The following is a 13,593-nucleotide window of genomic DNA, read 5'->3' as shown; positions in this document are numbered from 1 at the left end:
CCTCAGACCTTGTAAGATCAGAGGGCAGAGCTGGACCCTCAGGCTGGGTTCAGTCCCCCGGACTGGAAAGGTGAGGCCTGGAACATTATGTAGGGGGACATCTGGGGGCACTCCAAGGCCTTGAACCCCCCTATACCATGACAAGGGCCGCTGGACCCCCTAGTGAAGCCGCACCCACTCCCCTCCATCAGGGGACAGACAGCTCTCTCGCTAACGGAGCGTGAAGGAAAGGAAACATTGCTCCTGCCACTGTGTCAGCCGGCCGGGCGGGAGCCCCTGGGGTCATGAGGGTGGCCTGGGTCTTTCGTTGGCTATGATGTTTATTTGCTTTTTAAGTGGAAAAGCCCACGGGTTGGTTTGTTGATGCGAGCAGAACACGCCAGAGTTCTCCCTCCCTGTGACAAGGCCCCGGCTTTTCTGGGAAACAAATAGTAAATCCTTTCCCGGCACGGAACTTCTGCTCTTGCTGGGAATAGGTCCGAGGCAGCCATCTTTTTTCTGCCACACCTTTGCCTGGGCCCAGGAGCCCGATGTCAGAGAAATTCTCAACTCTCAGGGACTGTTAAACCCCGGGGGAGAGGGGGTGTCATCAGGGTGAAATGTGACGTCGGATGTTGCCTGCACTAGGCCCAGCGCCTGGTCTCGGTGGAATCCGCACAGCAGCCTTGGCTGGGCGGACACTAAGACTCCCATTCTAGAGATGGGGAAACTGAGGCTCAGCAAAGCTCCCCAGGAAACTTGGAGTGTCCTGGCCTGAGGGTGGGGGTCTCAGCCCAGGCTCTACGCTAGAAGCACTGGAGAATTTTTTAAAGCTCCCGTGCCTCAGTCCCATCCCCAGAGATTCCAGTCTATGCGTCCGGGGAGCGCCCAAGCCTCAGGATCGTTTTAGTTCTCCATGGGATTTTGATGCACAGCTGTGGCTGATGTTCACAGATGCAACCATTTCCCTTGGCATCACTGCCCAAACCTATCCGATCATGATATTGCTGAGGACACAGCTACCATACTGATTTCAGTACCCCTCCTGGATACCAGTACAGACTCATTCGGTCTGCCGGGAGCCCAGGAACCTGCATTTTTAACACATGGCCCCTGGAAGGACCCACAGACCACGCCTGTCTCACCTGCTCACCTGGGAGAGGGGCTGGGCTGGTGGGAAGGGCAGCGCGTCGGGCACTCTGGGCTCCCTGCCTCCCTCCTGTGGGTCTCTTCATGCTGCCCTGGCTTTCAGGCTCCCACAGTCTGGCAGCACAACACCCAGGCCGTCCCCCCTCGTGCTGCCACCAAACCCACAGGCACCAGAGATTGCAGAGAGACTGGGGAGGGGGTGGCTGAAGAGGAGGGGTCACACTGCTTTATAGAAAGATTTGGGGACCTGAACCAGGGGTATCCCTCACCTGCCGCTCCAACCTTGTTGTTCCCCGGGCTTTCAGTGTGGGGAGGGCTGGGGAGTTGAGTGTCTCCAGATGCTTAACTTTCAGGACAGCTGGAAACGCCAGCCCAGGACCACCGTAGCCACCATCAGAGCTGCACTACTGGGCTTCGAGGCTTCTCATGCCACTTGCCTCATTGGTTCTCGCCACTGCCATAAAGTGGGGTGTTAATGATCCCATTTTACAGAGGAGGAAACTGAGGCTCAGAAAGGGGTAGCAACTTGACTGAGGTCTCATGGCTGCTTCCTGCCATGCACTTGGCGGTACATCCCTCCCTCAATATGCTGCACAGCAGGCCCGGACACACGTGCTCCAGAAGGAGCCCTGCCAGCGACCCGCCCCATCCCTTCCCCACCTCCCTGTCCTCCAGTCTCTTCCCCTCCACCGTTTGGGCTCCCAAGAGAGCTTTGGAATCTAGACTGCGTAGGCACTGAGAGGAGGCGGGTCCCCACCTGGGAGCTCAGGCACTGATGGAGGTGGCCGAGTGAACGGGAGAAGGGGTGACAGCGGGAGCGGGAGAAGATTTATTAATGAGATGGGGAAATCGTGAGGCCTCCAAGAGTCAGTTCCTTAATCAAATTTGCTAACAACCAAGGCCATTACTGTACTGACAGCTTAATTAACGGTGTCTTAATTAATGTCAGCCCCCTCCCAACAGTAACTACACCTAACACGGGCACGTCACTTCCTGCTACTGGAATATAGGGAGTCGGGCTGCAGGGAGTTTGCAGTGAGTGTGTGAGACTCTTGGAGCTGCTGGCGGGGAGGGGGCTGAAGTGAGGCGCTCATTTATAATTCATTCATTCATTTGCTCATTCATTCATTCACTCTGCCTGGAGCCACCAAATCTAGATGGCAGATCCCACCCTGACATTCCCCCGCCCCTTCCCTGCCCAGCACTGTCTCCGTCTGGCCTGCCGCTGTGTCCCTACTTTGGGGTTGGTTGGTCCATCTTGGCCACTAGAGTGTCAGCTGCACCAGGGCAGAGAGGTTGACAGTGTGTTAGCTGCTGCATCTCCAGCACCTAGAAAAGCACTGGGCATATAGTAGTTTCTCAGTAAATCTTTGTTGGTTGAATGAATGAGGGATCTTGTGCCAGGCATTGCCCTAAGCAAGGGGGTGCAGAGCCCAGTAAGAAATAGTTTCTGCCTTCTGGCAGCCTGCAGGCCATGAACAGACGGTGTCAGTATAGAGTGCCAAGGACCGGGACAGGACGATGACCTGGAGGTGGGGAGTGTTCCTGCAACCCACAGTAGGCGTGGAGGGTGAAAGGAGGTTGCCAGGTGGTCAAGGAGGGGAGGGCGCTCCAGGTATGCAAACCTCAGGCCTCAGGTTGCAAGCATTCTGCAGGCGCTAGCTCATTTGACCTTCACAGAGACCCTGGGAAGTGGGGCTGTTGTTATCCCCTTTGTACAGACAATGCGACTGAATCACCGAATAACGTGCCCCAGTGAGGGGTAGAGCTGGGCTTGCACGCAGACAGGGCAGCCCCAGAGCCCGGCTCTAGTGCTCTGTGATGTACCGCAGGCTTTTACTCAAAGTGGTCGGGTCTGCCTCCAGCCCCGCACCCCTGAGGGTGAGCAAGGAAGTGAGAGGTGAGCCCGGAGGTGTGGGCGGGGCCAGGACAGGAGGCGGAGGGGCTCTCCCTGCAGGCAGGGTCCATGGGCAGCCACGGAGGGCTCTGATCTGAGGTGGCGGCCGTGGTTACATCGCTGGACTGTAGAAGGAAGTTGGGGGTAGGGAGACCGGGCAGGGCTCTCAGCCATCCTTTTCCTGTGCCCACAGCGGGGCACATGTGTCCCCGGAGAGCAACAGCGTCCTCATCACAGGCCCTCGGCCCTCCGCACCGCCTGGGGCCGTCCGCAGCTGCTGCCCGCAGGTCTGCTCAGGGCCGGCCCGGGAGCCAGGGTGGTCCCCAGGAGGCCCCGGCTCGTGGCCTGCCAGGCAGCTCTGTGGCCCGGGTGAGAGGGACCCATCCCCTCTCCACCGTGAGGCTGACCTTCACACTCAGTTCTGGTCTGGGCTGGCTGGTGCCCAGGGGTGTGGACAGGGACCCCCAGCTCGCCCTGAGGGACGCTACCAAGCCGGGACCGGGGTGGGGCTCGTCCTTGCCGCCCGCCCTTGGCAAAGCGCTTTCCTGCAGCATCTCCTGTGGGGTCTGTCCTTCCTCCGCAGACCCCACTCTTCAGCAGCCCCATTCTGTCCGCCCTTGAGGGAAAACGCAGGTACACAGAAGGTGGGCAGACAGCAGGGCCAGAGGGCGGCCAGGCAGAGCCGGGTGACAGACACGGCCCCTGGTGCCTTGTCCCCGATCAGGTTCCTGACCCCCGGCCACGGGGTTCTGCCCCTCCCCCCACGCGTGCTCCCCCGGGAACTAGAACGTGGCCACGGCTCCGGCCCTCGTCCAGGGCGCTGAGGGTGCCTTGTCTGGCAGCGGCAGGGAGCCCAGCACCTGGGGCCTGCGGATGAAGTTGGTTTTGTCTCCACCTGCAGGGACCTAGGAGGCATTGTGGCCAGGTGCTAAGTGCCCACCAGGCTCACCTTGAGGCTGCTGCTTTCCCCAAAGCCGGTGTCTGCTCCGCACCCCCCCCCCCCCCGCCCACCTGCTCACTGGCTCTTGTTCTCTCTCTCTCCCTCCACTCACCCCTGCCCCTTGGTCTCTGAGGCTCTGGCCCTCCCTGGAGCTCACAGAGCAGGGGAAGGATGCTGCGCTCCAGCTCTGCCCCTGCCTTGCTGTGTGACCCTGGGCCAGCCTCTTGCCCTCTCTGGGCCTGTGACCTCATCTGGAACGAGAGCGGCAGGGTCAGCTTTTGACGGTTCTGTTATGCGGACTCACACAGGAGGTGGAGGGGAGAGGGACCAGGGCCTACCAGAAGCAGAAACTGAGTTTCAGACATTCTGGCTCTTTCCCACACAGCCCGTCCTGTGTATCACTTGTGGTCCCCGGGGGCGTCATCATCCACCGGCTCATTCATTCACTCACTCCACAGTGGTTGTCAAGCACCCAGTCTGTGTGCTGGGCCAGGCCCTGCCGCCTGCAACTGACAGTCTCAAGCGGGGACACACCTCAAATAGGGCCCCAGAGGCCCACCCCACGCCCGTCCTGCCTGCCCTTTTGGGAGAGCCCTTGCTGGTCCCTCTGCCGGGAGGGCCCTTTCTCCCCCTCACCTCAGACCTCGAGATGCGATCACGCCTCTCTCTCGACTCCCCAGGCGAATTGTCTCCTCGCCGAATTCCCCGTCACTGGTCCTCCCCTTTGCCACGGTGCAGGCCCCTCTGTTGTTCCCAGCCACCTGCTTCTCTGTCTCCCCCACCGACTGGGACCTTCCCAGGCAAGGCCCTGCCTTTGTTTCCTGGCATCCGTGTAGGCCCTGGCCTGGCAAGACACCAATAACCTTCTTTTTAAAACTGTCGTAAAATACACATAACATAAAATTTACCAGTTTAGCCGTTTTTAAGCGTGCAGTTCGGTGGCATGAAGTACATTCACACTGTTGTGCGGCCATCACCACCGTCATCTCCAGAACTTTCTCATCTTCCCAAACTGAAGCTCAGACCCCACTAAACACGAGCCCCCCTTCCCCTGCCCCAGGCCCCGGGCACCCACCATCCTCCTTTCTGTCTCCGTGGATTTGACTGCTCTAGGGACTCATATAAGTGGAATCACGTAGTATTCGTCTCTCTGTGATTGGCTTATTTCGCTTAACATAATGTTTCCAAGGTTAATCCACGTTGTAGCCTGTGTCAGGATTTCCTTCCTTTTAAGGCTGAATAATATTCCATCGTGTGTATAGACCACACTTTGTTGATCCATTTGTCTGTCTGTGGATACCTGTGTTGCTTCCACCTTTCGGCTACTGTGAATAATTGAACATGGGTGTTCAAATATATCCTTGAGACCCTGCTTTCAATTCTTTTATGTATATACCCAGAAGAATTGCTGGATCATATGGTAATTCTATGTTTAACTTTTCTGAGGAACCTCCATACTGTTTTCCACAGCAGCTGCACTATTTTACATTCCTGCCACCATTGCACAAGGGTTCCAGTTTCTCCACATCCTCGCTCACACCTGCTATTTTGTTTTGTGTTTCTTGTTTGTTTGTTTTTGCGATAGCAGTCCTCAGGGTGTGAAGTAGCACCTCATTGTGGTTTGGAGTTACCCTTTCTTGAATAAAGGCAGGTGTGAGTGGTAAAGTTCAGCCTCCTTCTCTGCTGATGGACCACTCAGCCCCGAGGACCCCTGGCATTGTCTGGGGAGGGCTGGGTCTGCTGGACACCTGCTGGCTGATGCCTCCACTGCCTTGTCCAAGTTTCTGTCCTAGGGGAGGGGAGGGGGGCGTGGGCGTGAGGCTCTGGTCTCCCCACCAGAACCCAGTCCTCCAGGATATAAGTAGCCCAAGGAGTTGGGTCCTTGGGGGTACGTGACACGCAGTAGGTGCTCAGTTTTTAATCACACCAATAATACCTGCTTCCATCTTTTTTGGCTGTTCTTTGTTTATTCGTATAATTGAGAGATAATTCATCCACATGGTACAAAAATGTCTGTACACAGTGCAAAGGCGCCTCCCTCTGCTGTCCCTCTGCCCAGAGGCCACCACTGTGTCCACTTTCTTGGGGTCCTTCTGGGGAAGTTCTGTGCGTCGATGTAAATACTTTATTGTTGAAGTGCTTCAACCACCCAGCCAGTTACACAAAGAGTTTCCGATCGCTGCTTTGCAGTTCTGGATTTGAGGGCCCACTGGGGGGACCTGGTAACCAGCGAGCCCTTGAAGGAGGTGATGTTCTCCCTCTAGCGGGAAGCCCTGACCGGTGGCTGGCAGAGTGGTCTCCATGAAGGAAGCAAAGCCGCGGCAGGAGAGCGGAGGTGGGCGGGTCTGGTCCTGGGGCATCCGAGGATAAGATCACACCAGGCCTCCCAGCAGCCTGTTTGTCCTGGGCTGGCTGTCGGTCCAGATCCGTTCTGCTGGCACATTTATTAGCTTCTGTTCAGCGCTGGGCATGGACTGCATCCTGGGGGGCAGTGACCCCTGCCCAGAGGACACAGACACAGGTGGAGTTGCCAGTGCGGGGTTAGACAGTGTGCTAGGGGCTTTCAGCAGGGGCCGCCGGGCACGTGGGCGGCATTCAGGGTGGATGCAAGGAGAGGTGTCTGGTTGGTGGAGCCCGGGGAGCCCATTCCCTAGGGTGTAGGGGGCAGCCCTGCACAGCCGAGACCTGCGAATGTCTCCCCAGATCCTCATGAAAGTGAAAATCCGCGCGTGGTTATCTGAATCTGCGCCTCACTCCACGTGACACCTAAACCACTAAACACATTTCTCGTGATTGTCAGCACATTGACCTTTCCAGGAATGCGGCTGCTGTCCTCACAGTCAGGGGAAGATCAGACTCTGATATGTTCAGAGCTCTGCCAAGAGCTGTCACCACTGAGAGCATCACGGCACCGAGGGCGGCGTCCCTCGTGGCACCCGAGTGGCGAGCAAACCCCTGTACCCGCCTGGGTGTGTAGCCGCTGTCACCTAGAGGGGCGGGCGACTGACTGCCTCCCTGTGTGCCCACCCCTAATACGCAGGTCACTTCATTATAAAGTGCTTTCCTGTTTTTCTCTCTGTATTGTTACAACTAGGGCATTCTGTTGATTTTTGTTTTAAAATATGTGTGTAGATAGATCATATGATTCATGAACTTCATTTTAGACCAGAGAAAGGGTAGCACAGGTTGGAGCTATCAAGACGGGGGGTTGGACGAGGGGTCTTTGCGGTGACGGAACTATTGCGCGTCTTGACGTGAACATGCACATAGAACCACGTGGAACTAAGCCCTCCCTCCGCTACAGAGACACACGAGTATGCATGAAACAGGAAATCTGTCCAGGATGGTGGCTGGTACCGTCAGCATTGTGCTGGTGATGTTGTCCTGTAGTTTTGCAGGTCGTTGGGGGAAACAGGGTAAAGTGTAGATAGGATCTCTCTGTATTATTTTTAACAACTATAAGTGAATCTACAGTTATCTCAAAATTAAAAGTTTAATTGGAGAAAAAAGGCCTGGGGCAGGTGTTGGGTCTGATGCCTGGACCCTTGGTGACTGTGGGACAGGAAGGCTAGCGACCACGCCACACCCTGTCTCAGTGCCTCCATGGGAGGCCTGTGTGGTCACAAGCCTTCTCCCCAAGGCTGAACCCCACCAGGGCACTGGGACCAGCCTCCTCCCTTTAGTTGCCAGCTGGGGCCTGGTCGGTCCCTGGCACCCAGTTTGAGACCTTGGAGCAGGGTCTGGTCCATGCTCCCAGAGCCCCTGGCAGAGCTGAGACCCAGGCTCCCTGGCCCCCACCCCGAGCTGCCCTCGGCCGGGCGGCCTGCTCCCTGGACCTGCGGGACTGCCCTGCTGCCCAGTGCTGTCAGCACAGCGGTAGTGCGGGCAGCTGGCTCTCCTGCCCTCAGTCCCCACGTCCCTCCTCCACCCAGCAGCAGGAGCTGGGACAGACGCAGACTGACCGTTCCTTCGAGTGCCATTTTGAAGACTAAAATTAATGCAGCCAACTAAAACTGAAAGGTTAAAGCAAGCGCGTGTTCTTGATGGGTCTGTCCTCCTGCACGTTGACCGTTCAGTGGCTCGGCTTCTGGCAGAGGGCCTCGTCACGGGTTGCGGGGCAGCCGGGACGAGGCCGGCGAGGCTGCGGGCAGCAGGGTCCAAGGCAGCCCACGCGTGGTGCCGGCTCGGGGCCCGGCCCACCCGTACCTCGGGACCAGGCTCACTGGACAGACCCAGCGGGGTCCCTGGCCTTCCCTCCGGTTTATCCGATTTCCAGGGGATGAGCTGGGGACCTGAGGGCTCCAGGAGCCCAAGATGCCCCCTGCTCCCTGTTCCCAGAAGTGCATGACCCCGGAGGAGTCCCCATGAGAGGGTCCCATCGGAGCAGCCCCTGGGCTCCTCGGGCGGCGGTCAGAGTGTGGCTAATTTCATTCCTCAGCAAGCTGGTCCCGGCATCTGTTTGGAATGGTTAATAAGGGAAGCAGTACGTTTTTAATCAGTGCGGCTCTCGCTGGAATCATCAGCCCGGGGCTCTCTCGAAGGCCTCACCAGGCCAAGATAACACAAGTGTCTTCTCACATTTGCTCTGTTATCAATTCCGGCCCTACCTAGTCCAGGGGGCATGGCCGCAGGCGCCCTGGCCTCCCTCAGATCCCTCATCTTTGGTCGGGCTTCAGTCCCTGACCATCTCCGGGGTTGCTGAGCGATTTGGGTTCCTCGGACGAGCTCCCCGAAACCGGCTGGGCCAAGCAGAAGTGGGGGCTGAGGTATTGGGGTGATCAGGGCCTTTTCCCGTTACCACCCCCTGCCTCAGTAGCTACTCGGATGGAACCCCTTATCTGCTGCCCAGTGGCTGTGTGACTTGAGGCAGATGACTTAACCTCTCTGAACCTCAGGTTTCCTTTCAGTACGATGGGGCCAATGATTGAAACTTTGCAGGGTGGCCTTAAGGATTCAGTGACCCACATGATGGGTCTGTAACTTATAAATATCCTTGTCACCTTCCTCTCCTGGACTCTCACTGCACAGGGATAGACTTGGGGACAGGCTGGGACTTCAGAAACACAGGCCTGGGAAGGGGAAGGAAGCCCAGCTGGGGCGGAGGGAGTGTATCAACCAGAACTCTCTGGGTTGCAAGGGACAGAAAGTCAAGTCGGAAGTGATTTTAATGGTCACTGTTGGTGAATGGCCCAGGGCTCAGGCTTCGGCGTGGCTGGGTCTGGGGGCTCCAGCGCTCTTTTTGCCATGTCCTGCTTGCCTCCCGCCTGGGATGTGTTCCCACGTGGGGGCTCTGGTCCCCTCAGGACCCCTGACCTCCTGATGGTCAGCCCTGGGGTTCGTGGTCATTCCTGAGACCACATCCATGGCCCGAGAAGGCCGTGTGCTGATTCGCCAGCCCTGGAGCTGGGCGGACGGGGTCAGCCCCACCTGAGCCACTGCCCTGCGCGTTTCGGAGGGGGTTCAAATGTGCGTTTACTGGGGAGGGGGCAGTAAACTGAGGCTGGAGATGCTGCACCGGGTATGCTTGGCGTTAGAGGGCAGCATGCCGAGCTGGCAGCCTCAACTCAGCGCTGGGCGGACGCCCACAGCCAGGCGCCAGGGAGGCAAGCCCTCGGCTGGGTGGCCGGGCCCTGGCCCCGGAGCTGAACCTGGAGTCATTGCCCCGAGTTCCAGGGGCTCTGTGGCTGGGCGGGGAGGGCTCTGTGGCCGCGTGTGTTGTGTAAGCCCGCGGGGCCCTAACGCGAGGAATCTGGCTGACCCTCCCACCCCGCACCCGGGCTCTCCTATCGCCCTCTTTCTTAGCCAGCTGGGACCTATTAACAAGAATCTTTTTTCTTGTTATTTCGTCTTCCCTCTTTTCCCAGTGGTATATACTAAAAATTTTTTAAAAGCTGCCTGGAGCACTTCGTGTTACCCAAGAAAACTCATCACCTTCTTCAGAGCGACCTCACCCCCTTTTCACCGGCACCTCCGGAGGGGACCCCCTTCCTGGCTGTGCCGAGCCTCCCCCTTGGGGGCGGGCGTGCCCTGCTGCGGGTCTCACGTCCCCATTCCCGGCCCCTGAGGTGACCGCAGACAGCATGTGGGTGCTCAGGCGGGAGCAGCCCCTCAGCCAGCGCAGGGGCGATGATGCCTGGATCCTGCAGCTGGAGGAAAGAGCACCCTCACGTTTGTCCACCGCACTTCCCAGTTTACAGAGTGCCCTGAAGGCAGAGCAGGGCTCAGCTCCAGACCTCCCGGGCAGGGGCTGGGTCCTGGGCTCCGCCCCTTGGTGCCCCTCCCTCCTGGCCTCAGGAGCCTCCCAACCCCAGAGTCCTGGGCAGGCTCCACCCTCCAGGAGCCCTGCCTCTATCCGGTCCTTGTTCCACACACACGCTCTTGGCCTCGCATTAGCGCTTGGACAGGTGTCCCGGCTCAGGAGCCCCAGGTCCAGAAGGGACGTGATACCGGAGAAGGCAGGGCTCTCCCTGGGGTGGCCCGGTGGAAAGCCAGGGCGCAGAGTCGGGCTTGGGGACAGCAGGGCTGCTCACCCTCGCCTAGGGCCATGTCTGTCCCTCTGACATCAGGTCGCGGGGTCTCCGTTCCCTGCCCCCTCCGCCTCCCCACCCCCTTGCTCCCTCCTGTGCCCACATGCCTGGCTTCTGTCCACTGCCCGCCTCTGTCCTTTCAATCCCAGCTTTCCCACCAGACTGCCGCCTGCCTGCGTCCACCGGGCCTGCCGCTGGGTGCCCACTCCTGGAGCGGCACCCGGGGACAGTTGCTGTGCCACAGGTCTCCCTATACCGCCTGAGGGTGGAGCCCCTGGCGGGGGCACGGAGGGGGTGGCCCCTGAGCTGGGCCCTCTGGCCTGGGGCAGCTGCAGTGTCAGCGAGTGAAGGATGCCCCACGCTGCTGGCTTCAGCCTGAAGTTTATTTTCTCTCTTCCTTTTATCCAGCGCCGCCACGGGATGATGGGAAAACCTGGAGGTGTCTGATGGGGGGGCCAGGCAGCTGACGGAGCAGAGTGACAGGGGTGCGTGCTGCAGGCCGGCCTGAGTCTGGGGGGCGGCGGGGAGAGGAAGGCATCAAAGGCATGCAGACCACTGTGCCCAGAGGTCTGGGTGGGTGGCAGTGCTATCACCAAGATGGGCCCCCCGGTGCAGGGAGATGCCTGTTGGGGGCCAAGGAGGGGCCGGGGAGCACCAGCTTGGTATGCCTCTAGATTGGGGGGGCAGGTCAGAGGCTGGGATGCCCCCACCCTCATGCCCCAGTGAGGACGCTGCTTCTCCATCCACCCACTCTGCCCTGCACCCCGGGGCTCAGCTCTGCCCAGCTGGCCAAGGGTACATCCTCCCCTCTGCTGTAGCCGCCAGCCACCCCGTGGGCCGAGGGCACCCAAGGTCTTCCGCCCGGGCTCAGCCATCTGCCAGGAGAACAGTCTGCGTCCTGAGCAGAGGCCAGACGCATGGGGTACAGCGCATGCTGTGATGGCATCTTGCTGCCCCTGAAACAGACGCCCCCGCCCGTGGCCTCCAGGCTGAGTTCTCCGCCTCCTCGTGAACAGAGGGGGTGGGTTAGGGCTCCCTCTGTACCCAGGGACCACCACAACCGTGGACCCAGGGGCTGGTAGCCCCCAAGGCTCCGCCTCCAGGCCCCTCTGCAGCCCTCGAGAAAGTGTCCCCCCACGGAGCTGGGGTCGGCCTCCTGCTGCTGCAGGCTGAGGTCCCCCAGCAGCTGTGCGAACCCAGCTCCCGTCCCTTCCCTCCTGCCCCACCCACTCCCCAGTCCCCACGCCCTGCAGTCAAAGAGGCACCCAGGAGCCCTCACTTGCTGAGACTGGGGATGAGCTCCTTCCCAGCTCTGCACCCAGCTTGCTCCTCTGCAGGGCGTCCAGGAGACACCAACCCCTCAGGGGACCTCCAGCGGCGGGGTCATGGAAGTGCAGGGTGTGTGAGAGATGCCACAGCTGCGTGGCCGCAGGAACCACACGGGAGACAATCTGCTGGGACAAACGTTCCGTCTGTGCCCGAGTCGGGCCAGACCCGCATCCCGGTAGGCCTGGAAGGGGTTGGCACCGTCCCCCGGTGCGCGGCCTGCAGCACTTTTCGGTAAACCCTGAGAGAGATGGTGCCGCAGAGCAGCAACGGGGCCACGTGGACGGCACGGCCACGGTGCCAGCACGCAGGAGGCTGAGCAGGGGGACCGTGAGGCCTGTGAAGACCGCTGCTAAAACAAAACAAAACTCCTGAACAGAGAATAGGGCGTTTGCAAGGACAGAAGCTAGGTGGTGCCCGGCGCTCAGCACAGCGGCCTCATTGCTCTCGAGCGCCCCAGCCTTGGTTTCCCCTTGAAGTTTCCCCAGAAGCCCCCAGCTCCAGGGGGTTCTGGAACTATTCCATGTTGTTTTTAACTTTCATTCAGCTAAAGGGAATTAACACACCCGGTTTGCATGGAAAGGCCCTGGCGGATTTTCCTTGACTGTGGTTGTCGAGTGCAGGGCCTGGGGCACATCCCAGCTGGACTCTCGCTTGCGTGTGACCCCGAGACCAGGCCCGAGGCCGGGTGAGGTGCTTCCAGCCGCCCACAGGAGGGCCTGCACGCGCATACGTGCCTACAGGCCTGTGTGCACGTGTGCTGTGCAAGCATGTGCATGTGTGATGGTTCAGAGGTCTCTTGTTTTTTTCATTGAAATATAGTTGATTGACAGTGTTGTGAGAGTTTCAGATGTAAGTTAAGAGGTGTCTTGTATGCGTATTTGTACGACCGTGTGAGGCCAGCATGGATCCGAAAGCGTGTTTGTGGCTGGGATGCCGTCCGGCGGGCCCCAGGTCAGACCTGGAAGGGGAGGCGGCTGGGCGGAGCCCGCCGTGCCCTTGCCAGCATTCCAGGTCAGGGGCGCTGAGCAGGCAGGGTCCCCCAACCTCGCCCTGCCACAGAGGACGGCTGCCCTTCACCCAGCCCCTGCAGGGGCCGTGGAGGCGGGGCCCCGTCCTTGTGTCTGCGTTAGGAATTTCTGTGGCAAGGCACAAGAAGCTCGTGGTGGGACTCCCTGGGGGACAGGGGCACCTTGGTGGACGTGGTACCTTTGGGAGGGTGACTTTCCCCTGGATATCTTTTTTGTTGTACTTATGAACTATGAGAGTGCATTAGCTATTTAAAAATTAAATTTGTCAAGTCTGTAGGTTGCTGGTTTTGGGGTGAACTGGCTTGTTTTCTGGATATCTGAGGGATGCCCCCCCAAGGAAGGGATGCTCTCGGGAAACATGTGCCTGAGCTCATCCCTCACCCTCAGGGGGTTGGGGGTCAGCTGCCTGGATGACTGTGGACAGTGGGGACTCTGGAGCAGAGGGCAGGGGACCCAGGTCAGGAGCTGGTGTGGCCGCTTGCCAGCTGGGAGTCCTCGGGCAGGTCTCAGTCCCTCTGAGCCTCGGTTTCCTCATCTGTAAAATGGGGATACGAAACTCCAGCTCCCCAGGCAGGCTTGAGGGTAAAATAAGATCATGTTGGCATCTGAAGAGAGTTCCAGCATGGTCGGACCCCCTCCCGGCTGGGCTGGACTGAGGCATCTGTGCTCCCTGCCCATCAGCGAACCAGGTCCAAGAGTGACAGGATGTGGCTCCCAGACACGGCACCCGAGGGCCCTGGCCGC

At 59.3% G+C, this 13,593-nt stretch overlaps 1 protein-coding gene across 6 annotated transcripts in view; it reads left to right on the top strand.

The window, feature by feature from the left end:
* Nucleotides 1–13,593, top strand: part of IQSEC1 (IQ motif and Sec7 domain ArfGEF 1) — a 330,995-nt gene that overhangs the window by 173,233 nt on the left and 144,169 nt on the right. The window lies entirely within an intron of this gene.

This window comes from Orcinus orca, chromosome 10 (assembly GCF_937001465.1).
Source record: "Orcinus orca chromosome 10, mOrcOrc1.1, whole genome shotgun sequence".
Classification (NCBI taxonomy): domain Eukaryota; kingdom Metazoa; phylum Chordata; class Mammalia; order Artiodactyla; family Delphinidae; genus Orcinus; species Orcinus orca.
Note: the sequence above shows the minus strand (reverse complement) of the source record. Positions and strands in the feature narration are given on the sequence as shown.